This window comes from Anabrus simplex, chromosome 8 (genome assembly GCF_040414725.1).
Source record: "Anabrus simplex isolate iqAnaSimp1 chromosome 8, ASM4041472v1, whole genome shotgun sequence".
Classification (NCBI taxonomy): domain Eukaryota; kingdom Metazoa; phylum Arthropoda; class Insecta; order Orthoptera; family Tettigoniidae; genus Anabrus; species Anabrus simplex.
The window spans coordinates 217271351-217288132 of NC_090272.1; positions in this window are offsets into that span (position 1 = coordinate 217271351).

A 16782-nucleotide genomic window follows, 5' to 3' on the forward strand; every position below is an offset into this window, starting at 1 on the left:
TCGTACTGGCAACCTTTGAAACACAAACTATGAATCGCTTAAGCATCGTTGTGCGACATCTGACGTACACTTTACGTACTAGTACTGTTGTTGTTTACACAGCAAAGCGAAAGTATAGAATTCATGCTAGGAACAAGATTCGCATCAAGAAATGTTATATAATGTGTATGTGACATAGTTGTTGGCTTAAGATAATAACGGTTTAGAAACTTCATATCGATCGATCATATTCTCGATTCAATTCAGATTTCATTTTCATTCAGTTGGCAGCACTATCGGAACAGCTCCCTCCTTACTCCTCACCCCTGTACACAAACGCACCATGATAAAGTGTGCCGATAATAGTCGCATTTCGTAATGTTCCCGGAAAAAGCCTAGATGCCCGTTGCCTTGAGTGCAACGAGATTCAAACTCTTCCTCATGTTATTGGTGGTATAGTGGTAAGTTCTGCTACTGTGTGTTTCCCATTATTAATGAACTATATAGAGCTTCTGAAAATTAATTCTAACGTGGAAATAAACCTTTTCCGTACCCTTACCTATACGGGGTGTATCATAACTATACCGATAAACAAATTAGGGATACACTTCGTGTTATGTTAAGGACGATTGTACAAGCGGAGTTTTTTTCTTTTCGAGAAAATAAGGTTACTTTCTGACTTTCGGGCACGCGATTCGAATTGACGAACTCACCGTATTTGCTGTACCAGAGCACAAGCCGCTGTCGCGCATCAGGGAAGAGATGGGGAGGGAGGGGAAGTGGGTTGTATGATAGAGACACAAATAATGCTCCGAGCGAATGCACAAGTGTCCTCGTTCGACTCGCACAGGACTGTCCTTGTATCTTAAAAGCAATCAAGACACACTTGCCAGTCAAGGAATGCACCAGATCGTGTCTTCTCTCGTCTGTTGGACGCAGTAACGTTCTTTATCATTTAACGTGCTCGAAGATGCAACGGTGTCGCCATACGTTTGTGTATTTCTGAAATACTGAATGAGGGAATCAATACGCTCAATGGTTTGAGTACAGTGGATGTTCATTATGCTTCCCCCTCCTACTTCGATGTACAGTTCACAACGGGGTAGTAGGGACTTCTGGACTCTGTTGAGAATGTGTGGTGTGTCGCGAACGACTTTGAAAGCTGCCTGTATTCTTCGCACAAGTTCATCTTCTCTTTCTGCAGGGTTCGCATTGTAGTCAAATTGTACTTAACAAGTTGTACACTGCCTACTGAGGCTGCGAAGCGACTATGCGAAACGGACGTGAAATTTGAGCATTCGCACCTCTGTCTCCCATTACCCACTTCCCACTTCCCCTCCCTTCCCTCCTCTGACGCACAGCGAGAGGCAGTGGAGGAAGTAGCAATGTAACCTCATTTGCTCGAAAAGAAAAACTTTCTCCGCAAATCCGATAGCGGCATCGTTCCTAACAGAACACGAAGATCAGTCCTGTTTTCTTTTTCTAGGTATAGTTCTGGTTCATCCTGTATAATCATTTTCCTCTTCTACGCGTGAGTAGTGTGTCCTGTACGGTGTATCAGGCAGAAAAGGCATCCAGTCGTAACACAGAGCTTAGTCCAGGTGACGTGCCGACCGAAAGAAAAAGAAGAACTAAAAAGAAGAACACGCACTAATTGCTGTACTCCGTTCGCTAAAATAGATTCTGATCATTTCTACGTGCCCCACACATTTTCCTTGGGAATTTTGAATGCTAATATTAATACTCTTCACCGCTACTGTTCTGTTGCGAATTCAGTGCACTATATCGCAGGACGTAAAATATATGAACCAGTTATCCCTGGCGATTAACTAAAGGGTTTAGGAAAAAATGGATGTCGGATCCTCTCTTATACGCAGTTCAATAAATTAGGGAAACATGTTTTTTAATGTCTGGTATGTGAACCTTAATTTAGAATGTGGAGGTTCCAATGGTCGTACAACATACCTTGGGACCTTCGCTACTCAGGGTATCAAATAGAAGGTATACTCTATATGTAGGCGTAGTAGCCATGCATTAAACTGCCAGGTGACCCCTCAAAACAAAGTGATTAGCAGTGCGTCCGTGTGTCGTTGTGAGGTACACAGACTACTGCGGTCATCTGAGCACGTTGTACGTCAACCAGCACATCGCATGAGACATCTTAACGAAGTTCAGTTCGAAAGGGCCGTCTCTTTGATCCAGGAAGGATGGGTTTTCGTCGTGTTGCTGTGGCTCTCAATGTCCCTCCGTCAGTTATTCACGGCTTATAAAATTACTACAATGAGACAGGCCTGTTCACAACGAGGGTTGGACAAGGTTGTGAACGCATGGTAACCCCACAGGATGACCGATATCTGACAATCTGTGCGTTGCGACGTCGTTCAACAACTGCTAGGGAACTGCAACAAGACCTCAGGAGGATCACTGGAGTCACGGTATCTGACCAGACAGCAGGGAACAGGTCAAAAGTAGTGTCCTTACGACCCAGACGTCCTGTTCGAGCGCCCCGTTTAACACAGCAACATCGCGCAGCTCGCCTTCTGTTTGTTCGTTCCCACGTCAACTGGCAACTTCGCCAATGGAGACCTGTGTTGTTCACAGACGAGTCCAGACTTCCCCTGACACAGCGTGATGGACGTCAACGTGTATGGAGACGCCGTGGTGAGCAGTACATGCCAAATGTTGTCCAGGAAGGCGTCCTATTCAGACAAGGTTCTGTGATGCTGTAGGGTGGCATCAGTATTGATTGTTGTGGTAATCTTATCGCTGCGGGGTACATCGAGCAGATGCTGCTACAGCATGCGTTGGTTTCTGCATACAGTTTTGGCCCTGAATCCGTACTCATGCACGACAATGCCAGGGCTCATGTACCGCGCATCACTAGAGCTGTCTTGCGAGAACTGGACATTCAAGAGATGGAATGGCCAGAAGTGAGTCCCGAACTTAACCCCATCGAGCATGTGTGGGACAGGCTTGATAGAAGTGTTCGTAGGCGTCCTGTTCCACCACAGACTCTCCAAGACCTCGAACAGGCTCTCATTGAAGAATGGGACCTGATACGGCAACGTGACCTCCGGCGACGTTTATATGGAGCATGCCACTTTGGTGCCAAGCTGTGATAAATGCTCGTGGAGGACGTACACCATAGAAGCTCTCCAACTGTGATAAATATTCACCCTGGAGGACTGTTATCATTTTGTTTTCGCCCCTAATGGGACATTGCTGTTTGTGTTCTGAAAAATGAACGCGAATCCATCGATGTACTTTTGTATGCTTCAACGGTAAAGAAAAAAGAATTAGTTTGTAATATACTGTACCTGGGTGTGAGGTACTGTTTTATGGAGCATGGCATACGTTCAAAAACATGTTCCCCTAATTATTTCAACTGTGCATTTTTGGGTTTGTTATGTCCATCAATTTTCCGTGACTTATTTTCAGGCACTATGTATGTGTACGAAGGAAGCCCAAGATCTACATCGGGCATGTCACGGTCAAGCGCACGCCAGCCGAGCTGCGGGCAGGTAGTCTTTGCTCCCGTGTGATCTCGGCTGGCACACGCTGACTCGAACGGAGAAATTCGAAAGAGATGCATTAGGGGTGCACAGTATTCCTCCCTTCATTACGAACAAAATGTGCTACATATAAATGGCAGTTGTCCTTCACCAATATCGTTAATAAGGATCCGTAAGTGTTTAATTTACATGAAATAATAAACTCATTATTGATATACCGTATGCAAAGAGACAATGGGATTGCATGTTACTTAAATACTACACACATCAACCAAATATTAAAAGAAGAATCAAATTCTGACATGTTCAAGATACATTAAATTATTAAAGTAACAGTATTCCCGTTGACAAGCAAAGGTGTGACGCAATAACTTAAAAGCATTCCGGTGAGCACTTGTCTACACTCTGAACATCGTGGTTTCACTTCCTCTGAAGAAAAAAAAAAAGAAACACGTTGCCTAAAACCGACCCATTTACAGTATGTTTACTGATTTCCTGAGCCTTGCTAACGTTTGCTGGCGATAAATCGGTCAATGTTAGGGTTGATAGTGCAGGTTATCTTTATTACTGCATTAAGATGTATGTCTGTTTAACGAGATCGGAATCGAGATTTGTTGATCTTCATCCTGGAAAAGAACTGTTCACATCTGTAAGTACTTCCAAAGTTTGACAGGATTTTTGCCGCGAACTACCGGAGTTGTGGGAAGTGTAATGAAATAAGTTTTCGATTAAAGTGAATAATTTACCTTTCGTTGTACTCTTGCTTCAGCCGCGCATCACATTTTCTGGTTAACACTAAACGGTACTGCAAAGGGCTGCAACTTTCCTTGCACAACATCAAGATCCTGAAACCTCTTATCCTTTACCGATGTGCATGATACAGTTCACAATGATGCCTAACATTAAACTTTTTCCAGACGACATGTTTTTTACACAGTAAGGCACTGAGCTTCTCCTTCAAGTAACAGTGCGACCATTCCGGGTCAAATCTACTGTAAGTTTTCTTCTTACCACTCTCGTATTGCATTGTCCTTTTATTTCACGAGGTACGAAGAGATCTGGTTCACTCATCCCTGCTGTGAACGAACGGACTGTCAGTTGGACTCGCCTCCTCCCGCCTAGAGAGGAGATCTACCCGCGTACGTGCGAGGTCATTTCTAGGCCGTGCGATGTCTCGCTGCGGGAACTGTTTGACATGTTTGATCTATTTATTAGCCTGCAAGAAGAAGAACTACCATTGGTCAGCAAGTTTAAACATCTGGGACAGAGCTCGATAGCTGCAGTCGCTTAAGTGCGGCCAGTATCCAGTAATCGGGAGATAGTGGGTTCGATCCCCACTGTCGGCAGCCCTGAAGATGGTTTTCCGTGGTTTCCCATTTTCACACCAGGCAAATGCCGGGGCTGTAGCTTAAATTAGGCCACGGCCGCTTCCCTGCAATTCCTAGGTCTTTGCTATCCCATCGTCGCCATAAGACCTATCTGTGTCGGTGCGACGTAAAGCAAATAGCAAAAAAAAAAAAAAAAAAAAATCTGGTTTAATACGTACAAAGTGATGGAGGAATGGTGACTGAAGTACAGCGCAGGGTAAATAACGATGGAAGAACTGGAATAAATAGAGTGAAGTACTGTGTGTTAAGAAGGTGTAATGTTTGATAATAATAGTAAGAATAATACGGAGGTATCAAGCAAACAGGTCAAGCAAGCGTGTAGATACCCAGAGGTTCTGAGGTAAGTACATAACAATGACAACCTTAAACCAAGATTGATTACCCGTGTATTTTAAACCAGCAAAATACAAATAGAAAGAAAGGGACCGACAAATTGCAAAGAGTGAATAACAACACGCATATTTTAATGTTTTAAAAGGCAAAAGAACACTGGCTATAAAAAGGCACAAAAAGTCAGATGAAAACTAGAATTTAAACATCCGAAAGACAATTAACAAAACTGAACAAGTCATAAAACCTGAAAAAGAAAAAAGAAACAGTAGAATAAAAGGAAAGGAAGGAGAGGGCGGAAATGGGGAGTGAAGAGTTCATCCGGCAAATCAAAAACTCGGAATAAAACTGTCACCACTTGGTGAAAAAGTACATGAAGTTTTGACAGAAAATAACAGTTAGAAAATTCCAACAGTCAGTCATCAATTTCCAAAGTTTACATTTAAAATGTTCAATCACACCACTCGTAGCCATTACACATTGAAAGGGCAATTTATGATCCCTTGAGTAGAGGCGATTAAGGTCGGTGGATGCAGAGTGGGTTTCGGCCCTTGGGTTTCGTCCCTTAAGAGGCCACGGCTTGTCCGTGTTCCAACAGCTCTGTACTCTGACCGGCCAACCGACCAGAGGAAATTTGGCCACGGCTCTACCGTGGCTCTACGCCTCTGCATTCGGGAGACGGGCCTGGGGCACAGTGCCGGACTTCACGCCGGGCTCCACCCGTCGCCTGTCCTGAGAATGGTTTTCCGTAGTTTTCCATTCTCCTGCACTAAGGCGAATGCCAAGAGAGTTCGTAGTATAGGCCACGGCAGCTCCCCCCCCAATCACCTTCACCGAGCATTTCCTTCACCGTAACAAATCTCCCGGCATGAGAGACGGCGTCACCATCTAAGTGGCCCGCCTCCCCCTTCAGGGGAGGAATTAAAGCGTTTAGTAGTAGTAGTAGTAGTAGTAGTAGTAGTAGTAGTAGTAGTAGAGGCGAGTAATAAGACTGGGCTAAGGGAATCTGAGTCCCGAGAATTTAGAAAATCTTTTGCTCACAAAAGACGATACTTGACTTTGGTTGCAGACACACTCATTAAGATACAAAAATATTGTTCAGTCTGCATCGCTGGATAACATCAATAATTCATAAGTAGAAGGACACCGGTCGCCAGGTGTACTGTAAAATCGATCAAGTAGTAGCAGAGTAGCTGAGGCAAAAATCTCGGAAAACTACCAGTGCGTGGCGGGCGTACCGGCAAGTGGGTAGCAATTAAAAGATTCATATTTCAAATACTTTAACGCTAGTATTTACAGGTAATTGAACGATATAATGTTTTACAATTTATTAACTAATTAATCACCATTGATCTGCAATTACGATTGACGCTTAGGTGGCAGATTCTCTATCAGTATTCACCTCGTCTCTGCTTAAATTATTTCAAAGAAACTGGAAATGTATCAAACATCTCCCTTGATAACTTATTCCAGTCCCTAATTCCTCTCCGTATAAATGAATATTTGCCCCCAATTTGTTCTCTTGAATTCCATCTTTACCTTCATTTTATGATCTTTCCTACTTTCAAACACTCCACTCAAACTTATTCATCTACTATTGTCATTCCAAGTCAGTTCTCCACGGACAGCTCGAAACATTCCACTTAGTCAAGCAGCTCGTCGCCTTACTTACAAATCTTCCCATCCAAAAGTCGCCACAGTTTCGTAACACAGCTCTCACCCACAAAAATGGAGCTGCTCTCCTTTGAATCTTTTCCAGTTCTCGTATCAAGTAATTCTTGATGAGGGTCTCGTACAGTAGAACCATGCTCTAACCAGTGAGTTACATGCCCTCTCTTTTCTACATCCCTACTACATCCTCCAAGTACCCTCATAACCATATGAAGAGATGATATTTACAATTCCTTTTATGTGAGTACCCTAATGGAAATCTTTCTTTATATTAACACCTATATACTTGCAATGATCCCCATCAGATACTGTTATCCCATCAAAACAGTAATTAAAACTGTTTACTTAACATTGTAATTACAACACTGTCGCATACTGTAGATAATTGCACGATATTTATAAGATATTGGAGTCTTTCCTTGAAGCGTCTTTCATTTTTGGGAAGAGTTCTCTAAGACTGCCCCGGGTAAATGATTCCAATAATAAATCCCTTTATTACAATTGAATGATTGGTCCTGCCTCCGTAAGAGGGATTTTCTAATCCACTGTTCAACTCTTCTCAATTTCGTTTATTCGTTTAGACATTGTGCAAGCCACGAAACCGTACGTGTTTCCTTCTAGCCCCTTGGACCTCCCATCCAAGTTCCTCTGTCATTTCTGTCACACTAAGTTTATGATTCATGAACAACCATCACATGAAATGAAACGCTTCGGGGCTTTCTTGAATTTCACACGTTATATCTTCCTTTGTTCACTTGGGAGTTTCCTATGCATGTAGTATTAACGTTGGCCGGATTAATATCGCTCTGTCATAATCTACGTTTTGTGGTTTACAACCTTCCTGCCTATATTTAACTTTATGGCCCCACAAAACACGGATCATTTTAATAACAAATGAGTTTATTTACCCTGGACGTAAGTTTATAGGATCTTATTTAACACAAAGTGTCTGGAAAAATCTAAAGATAATAGCCGTCTTAAAGGAAGCCTATAAGGTATGATGAAGAGACATATTAGGAGGTAAAGAGTTTTGTACGGGCGAGTTGGCCGTGCGTGTAGAGGCGCGCGGCTGTGAGCTTGCATCCGGGAGATAGTAGGTTCGAATCCCACTATCGGCAGCCCTGAAAATGGTTTTCCGTGGTTTCCCATTTTCACACCAGGCAAATGCTGGGGCTGTACCTTAATTAAGGCCACGGCCGCTTCCTTCCAACTCCTAGGCCTTTCCTATCCCATCGTCGCCATAAGACCTATCTGTGTCGGCGCGACGTAAAGCCCCTAGCAAAAAAAAAGAGTTTTGTAAGTAAATTAGATATGACAGAGGTGCTGGAATCAAAAATGTACAGTGGAAGGATATAATATTACAGAAAAAATAACTTGATGATTAGGACTATATGATGGAAGCACAGCTTTTGAAACTCGACACCCAGGTTCACGTAGAATCACCAAAGATTCAGTCGTGAAGGTATATATTCATTTCGAATGACCCACAGCGGGCAACTAGCACGTATCGTACAGTTATGCTGGCCGTAGTATTACATGTGCTACGTACATTCCGGTCAACAGAAATAGAGTAATTAGAGCATCGAACGTGCGAAACCGAAAGCTTGTGGGAATGTTTCCCACTGGTGTTCGGTTGAAGTTTTTTCTTATATATTTTTCACTTCTTCGGCAAGTATATTCATTCGGCACAACCTGACAGACTGAAAGTCTACTACTTTTTATCATAATATATATATGTTTGAACCGACTATCCAAGATATTTATGTCTATGAATATGAAATACTACAATGCTAAAACAAGAAATGCATACACTGTATTTCTTCCCTTCCTCTTTTCCTATCTGGAGACTTGTCTGTTATGGAGTCTGGTCACCATCCTGATCATGGCAAGTCTGCTATTGTTCATGCTTCCTTAGAGTAATTCTAGTGGAGATATTCTGCGCCCGAATCTCAGCTAATTTCAGCGGCAAGATCCATCAAACTCTGAATATCTCCTCCCTAGCATCTTACCTTGCATGACGAGGTGTAGATTCCAGTATTACGAGTCGCTCCTCATGACATGACCAAAATATGTCCAGCTTTGTTTGTAATAATGTTACTGGTTTTGTGTCCTAAAAAGCACTTTTATGGTTTCGGACGACGCCAAGGTCCCGAAAATTTGTCCCGCGTGAGTTCATATACGTGACGCTAAATCTACGGGCACGAAGCTGGAGTATCTGAGCTACTCAGCCACCTTTCATGTTTTGTATCGTCTTTAACTACTGCGCTATTGTAAACACCGTAATACTTTTACGGTGATATCCCTAGTAGCTTTGTGTAAGTCCACATTTCAAAGACGTGCATTTCCTTCGGTCAACGTCGAATTTTCAACATCAAATAATATCCGAATCACTGTTTATGTTACCAGTCAATCATATCATGGTGTCAACTCCCTACACTTCAAATCGGCATCCCGTAGCCCGTATAGTATATCACATGTTGTTAACTGCCCGGGTGGATACATAAATCGTGTGATAGTTCTCTTTTCACAAACGTCACCCCCTGTTATCGTGGAGAGAGGAGGTGATTTTTCCTAGTTGCAAAAAGGGATGATTATCAACTTTCGGTTTAGGGGTGACGGCTTTTCTGAAACAGCCCACTGTGTGTTCTGTACGCGTACAACTGTGGTGAAAATGCATCGCGAGTGGATAAATGGCACCATTTGGATAAACCGCTGTGGAAACTTCAGACCTCTACGTGCTATTCATGCTGAAGGCAAAAGTTGGCCGCGAAGGTGTGTGAAACGGTACAGTGGAGCAACTTACCAGAAGATCACCAGTCGTGCGTCAAGAAAAAATAAAGAAAGGAAAAACATCAACAAACATTATTTTTTCTTTTACGAAAATCAAAAGATCATAACTACCATATTAATTTTGGTCATGGCCATCCATCAGCGGCTACTAACTTCACATAGCAACCAGCCGTAAAACATAGCCTGCACGGTTGCTAGAGAAAATTGTCTGACCACCCATCCATACTTTACCTCATAGCACCGAGCTCGATAGCTTCAGTGGCTTTAGTGCGGCCAGTATCCAGTATTCGGGAGATAGTGGGTTCGAACCGCACTGTCAGCAGCCCTGAAGATGTTTTTCCGTGGTTTCCCATTGTCACACCAGGCAAATGTTGGGGCTGTACGTTAATCAAGGACACGGCTGCTTCCTTCCCACTCCTAGCGCTTTCCTGTTCATAGTCGTCATAAGACCTATCTGTGTCGGTGCGACGTAAAGAAATCGCGGAAAGCCATCCTCAGGGATGCCAACGGTGTGATTCGAACCCACCATCTCGTATATGCAGGCTATCACATACGCGACTCGAACAGCTCAATCATATTTCTCGGTTTTACGAATATTTTTGTCTGAATACACCCTCACCTCACTGCTAGGTGAATGGAATTAGAATCCACAGTCATCAACAGAGTCGCTTAATTATGACATGAATGGGTTTAATTGGAGCTCGCTATGGATCATGACATTTGTGTTTGGAAAGCCAGTCGTTGCCCAGCGTTATTCAGCATTGCGGTACTAGGATACACTTGCGAATCAGAGTCCTTCTTCCTGTCTGTTGCTTATATAGTTTTTTATTTGGCGTAGTTTTTCCTGCACACTCGTTACGTCGCGGGTATAACACACGTGAACTTGGTCTATTTTTGCTGATGTCAACGCAAGTAGAGTAACGTATTCAATTGTTACGTCTTTCTGTAGTGTTTTCAGTGCTATCTACTTGAACCTGACATAACTATCGCAGCTCCATCAATATTTCTTCAAAGGAAATGTCTAATTCTCAATAAAACAGAAAATATAACAAAGAGAGTCAGAAGAAAGAAGAACAACTTAGAAATAACCAAGAAGGACAAAAATAATTCAGAGTATGGTACAGGAATATTCTGAGACTTGTCTGAAGTGGGCAATTATGTTGTAACACTTTAGGATCGTTTTCCTCAGTTATATATACTTTGTACCTTGATACCATTTTCAAGAAACCGTCTAATACTAGGTCCTAGAATACCAACATGACCAAGATCAATAGTAATAAGAGGGGATTTTTATACCGGGTGGGCAAAATGAAAGGTACCCGGACAATATATAGAATAGGACTGACGCGAGATTGCCACGTGTCAATGAATATCACAGAAGATGCTGGAAATGGTCTCATCTGAAAAAATGAAGAACTGAATATTTAAAAGTCCTGACTCCATTTCACTCAGAAACCACCGGCAGAACTCAACACGCGAACGTTCGTCTGAACGGTTTAACGCATGCACAACGTAAATTTGTAAGGATAGAGGTGCATGTCCTTTTTGATAACGTTTCTACACGACTACCTGTTAATTCTCACTTGTTCAGTGGAAAAGAAATTCAACAGAATTGAATGACAGATTGGTGATACAAAGCTAGAACAGGTAGATCAATTCAAGTATTTAGAATGTGTGTTCTCCCAGGATGGTAATATAGTAAGTGAGATTGAATCAACGTGCAATAAAACTAATGCAGTGAGCTCACAGTTGCGATCTACAGTATCCTGTAAGAAGGAAGTCAGCTCCCAGATGAAAGTATATTTACGGCAGCGAATGTTGGGTGGACTCAGTATATCTTATTCATAAGTTAGAAGTACCAGACATGAATGTAACGAGAATGATTGCTGGTACAAGATGGTTCAATCTTTAATAACTCGACTATTCTTCCGCCGATTTTCTTGAAATTTGGTACATTATTATCTGTTATAAGGATCTACAAGATGACATGGTTAAAAGTTTGATCGAGCGTTCCACTCTGAAGATAATGAAATGGAAGCAATGGAATGTTCGATCGTGACGTCACTTGGCCTTGGCTGGTTCCCGGCAGGGAGCGATCACCTGCCTCGCTGTCACATCCGCTGCCGAAGCGCTCGGTGGTCTTTTCAAACCATAGTAAACGGGTCTTAGCGGGAGTTACGTAACAAATACTTCGACGGCGAATATCGACAGGGCATTCCCGCTTCAGCATGTATGCGTATATGTGCACAGATAAACGGTGTTGAGATTTTGTCGGACTTCGTTCCAAGCTTTCCTTCACTCAGCAATGTTTTTCGGTGTTCGATCTCTTTTCGCATAGTAAGATTTGTTCGCTGCAGAGGCCATTTCACGCCATTTGGCCACTAAATTCGTATTGCAGACTTTTCTGGAGGTTTTGCCAAAACACTTCCAGTCTTAAACTGTTGTGCAAACAGTTCTGCACAGGTTTTCCATGAATCGTGCTTCGCATAACACTCGACAATGAACACACGCTGTTTCATCGTGAGCACCATTTTGTGTTGCATACAACTGGTCACTAAATACGTCTCCTCACTCACTCACTCACTCACTCACTCGTAATGACACAGCGATGTACTCTGGAGGTGTGGAAGATGGCGCACTCGCAGACATGTGACAGCAACCGATTAGTGAATCAAAATCACGGTTTCCAACATTTCCTGTGATTGGGCATATCTCCTGTTCATTAACAAGTGCCGATTCCGCGTCAGTCTTATAAATATTTTCCTGGCCAATTTTATGTGTCCATCCTGTATAAGTAAGACCTAATAGAAATTAGAAATATTCAGGCATAATATTTTAGGTAAAAATATACTCCTCCTAAGAAATGCATACTGAAAAGGAATTTGGTTTCGGCAAATAATCATTATTATAACTAAAGGTGCAAATAATAAGCCTTACAAGTTTCAAGTGGTTAACCCAACTAGATTTTGAGAAACGTGTACCGGAATTTTGAACATTTAGCATAGGTGAGAGATTTTGAACTGAGAACCAGCTGCACTGCGTTTCCCCTACCGGCGAGCTTGACAGTTATTGCCGTGTTTCGCCTGAGTTCAGCGACGGTGAGGCCATCACACGACAGTATCATGAACTACATTTTTGAAAGTTGTTACTTACCAATGTTACGAAAGAAAACGTTGAAACTGTTCGCCGTCAATGTTCAGATATTTCTGACACTCCCTTGACAAACTGCACATCGCTCGCTGATATTGAATAATTCTATAAAAAATTATCCCGTACCCATTTTAAACTTCTTTCACAACAATGCCATTTGTTTTTTGTTCCGTAAGAACCTTACGCTGTCTGTTTTTGGTTTCTAATCTGAACACATTCCGTAGCCTGAAATTTATTATAAAGAGCCTGAATTTTTATAGACCTGAAATTTTTACATCCCGGAATCTTTTTTTGAAGTCCTGTTTGCAATAACTTTATATTATTATTAAAAATAGCTCATAATTGGGAAATATCCCGGTTGCAATGGTCACGTACAGTAGTATGATAATAAAGTAAAGTTAAAACAACAACAACAACTACAACAACAGTACAACAAGCAAGTCCATGGAAATAAAATATTACAAGTTATACTACTAATTTAACATCATCATCATATACAGATTCACACACAACTTAAGTATTTCCAGTGCTTAACATTACAAGTGATCATAAATTAAAGTTAAAACATAATTACCCAACAACACCAACTACAACAACAAGAGTACAACAATCAATTCCAATTTACAGGCAGACTGAATTAACTCATAAGAATCATAAACAAACAGATGGTGTACAGTATTAAACATACTGATCCATAATATACAAAACAAAAGAAGCACACAACTTCTAAATGCATATTGTAATAAAACTCACCTACTGTATTGTGACAAAATTAAAAAAAAAATATAGCATTACAAAAAATAATGAAATTCACTTTAATTTATAAGATGGAGAAGACATCTGCGGACCTAGTAAAACATGAGCCCCCATGCATATTCTTTGAAGATTTTTCATTCTTTTTCTAGCCTGTAGTTCTCGCGAAGAGTATAGTAGATGTGTGGATCAGTAACGTATGAGAGGCAGTTTGGGTTTAGCAACTGATGTAATTAATTTACATCCCCTTCTAATGTTTCCGATCCGTGGGGTTCAGTAATTAGAACAACGATGGTACACGGCAGGCAGATGTTTATTGAATGGAGGGACCATACGATAGTTCCGATAACATTCACCTGAGTGCGCTGATGAACGGCATCATTCAGAGCGTAAACATCACAAGAGGGGCGGCGGACCGGAATATCTGGAGTGTTGTCGATCGTGGAGTGAGTTCATGTTCTGTCTGTTAATTCACCAGAGAGTTTCATCGCTACAAAATTCGAAATTACATTCTGAAAAATATTAACCTTTCAACATCTAAAACAGTGATGACGGAATACACCTCTATGCAAGTACTTCACTTAACAACCGGCTAACTGATTTAAATAAATACACTTCATGTGCGATTTTTTCAAAATATCTTGTTTAAAGCCAAACGCATGGTTTAGAGGTAGTAATCCTGCCTCGTTACTGAAGACTCAGGTTCGATTCCCGACTAGTCCACAGATTTTATCTGGATATGAAGGCTGTTTCGAGGTCCACTATGAAAATAATTAAGTAGCTGTTTGTTAGTGAGACGGTCTAAAAAGCCAAGATTAACGACTGAGGGGATTCGGCACCTCATAATTCGCAGGTCTTCGCGCTGAGCAGTAGTCACTTGGTAGGCCAAGGCTCGTTAGGGCTATAGCTCTATAGGTTTATTGTTTCGTTCTGTTTAAACCTGTAGCTAACGGTGTCACCTATTATCTATCTATATACAGAGTGAAGGCCTTTGGTTGTGGTACCATACACAACCATTAACCCGACTCAAGGGAGATAGGGCCACCTTCCCTATTCCCCACTTGAGTAACTCCTGCCTGGCGCATCCACGTTGCGGGAGTGGGCATCCTCTACTCCAGTAGGCCGGTGTAAAAGGATGGCTAAGTTCAGGTGGGGACCCAGTCCCACGGGGTATAACGTGGAACCCTTGCCCAGGGTTACGGGTGAAGACCTTAACGACGGATCCAGCAGAGAAGGAGACCTTCGGAATGGTGGAAAAGGCGGATGAGGCAACCCATCCTCACTGGGGTTAATTAGTTGAGGATGTAAGACGGGGTAGACGGGACTCCTTAGTCGTGGTGAAGACAACCTGTCTAGGAGTAGGATGCTCCAAAATCAATGTCCCCAGCCAGTGGATAGGGTTGAGCGTGGGGTTAACGGCCTCACCTTGTAAAAAAAGCATTGTTCAGAAGACTTCTACGAGAAAACCGGATGGAAATCGAAGACGACAAAAGCTTAGGAAAAGGACACGAGTAAGGAAATCGGATATAAACATGGCGACATGGAATGTAAGAACAATGTTGAAACCGGGAAAAATGCAAGAAATTGTAAATGAAACAAAAAGATTTGGATACGACTTAGTAGCGATTCAGGAAATAAGATGGAAAGGGCATGGATGTATTGAAAAGAAAGATTATAACCTCTATTACAGTGGGCCGGAAGAAAGAACAGGACAGTTCTGTACGGGATTTATAGTACATGGGAAATTGAAGAAGAGTGTAATAGGATTTGAACCGATCTCAGATAGAATATGTAAGCTTCGGATTAAGGGGAAGTTTAGGAACATAACTGTTATATCAGCACATGCACCAATTGAAGATGCGGATGAGGAAAGGAAGGAACAATTTTATGATGAGTTAGTACAAACCGTTGAAGAGGGACCAAGATATGACATGGCTATTATTTTAGGAGATTTTAATGCCAAAGTGGGAAAGGAAGAGTGTATGAGACCAATAGCCGGGAAATATACACTACATGAAGAATCAAATGAGAATGGTTTTTACTTGGGACAGTTTGCAACTACGAGTGGTCTTATAATTAAAAGCACCTGCTTTGATCATAAGAAAATACATAAAGGGACGTGGAAGATGCCAGGAAGCAATGTGGTAAATCAAATAGATCATGTACTAGTAACAACGAGGCATGCAGCATCGATTATTGACGTAAGGACATGCAGAGGGCCAAACTGTGATTCTGATCATTATTTAGTAAAAGCAATAGTGAGGCAAAAGTTGGCAATAGGACAGAGGAGACAACCTACGGAAAGAAAGAAAGAAATGGAATTTGGAAAAACTACAACAACCAGAAGGAAAAAAAGAATTCCTGTCAAAAATGAATAATACTTTACAGACGATTGGACAAGTTTCTGGAATAGAGGAAAGGTGGGCAAAAGTTCAAAAGTGCATACAAAAAGCGGCACAAGAAACACTGGGTATAGCCAAAAAGAAAGAAATATTTGGTTCGATATGGAGTGTGAGGAAGCGATTGGAAAGAAGAATGCAGCAAGAGCAAAAATGTTACAGAGAGATACAAGGTCAAATAGGGAAAATTATGAGAAATGCAGACGTGAAGCTAATAACATCTGTAAGAAGAAGAAAAGAGAGATGATTAAGAAGAAACTAGAGAGTATAGAGACACAAAGGTTACAGAAGAGGACAAAGGAATTCTATAATGAAATTAATTATTTCAGGAAAGGGTATAAGCCAAGATTGAATGGCTGTAAGAATAAAGAAGGTAAGCTATTACAGAATGAAGAGGAAATAAGTGAAAGATGGACCGAATATTTCCGAGAGCTCCTTAACAAGGAAAGAGAAGATGTGGAAGAAAGTGAACGGCATATGAAGCAGAATGGACCAGAACAATGGATAAATGCCCCCACATTGAAAGATGTAGAAAATGCTATTGCAAAATTAAATAACCATAAAGCAGCAGGAGAAGACGGAATAACAAGTGAACTGATTAAAAATAGTAGCAAAGAAATGCTAGGAGAGATACATGAACTGATTATTAAGATTTGGGAGGAAGAACGGATACCTGATGAGTGGAATACAGGAATAATTTTCCCAATATATAAGAAGGGAAATAAATATGAATGCACTAATTATAGGGGAATCACACTACTGAATATCATCTATAAAGTATTTTCAAATATCCTATTACAATATCTGACT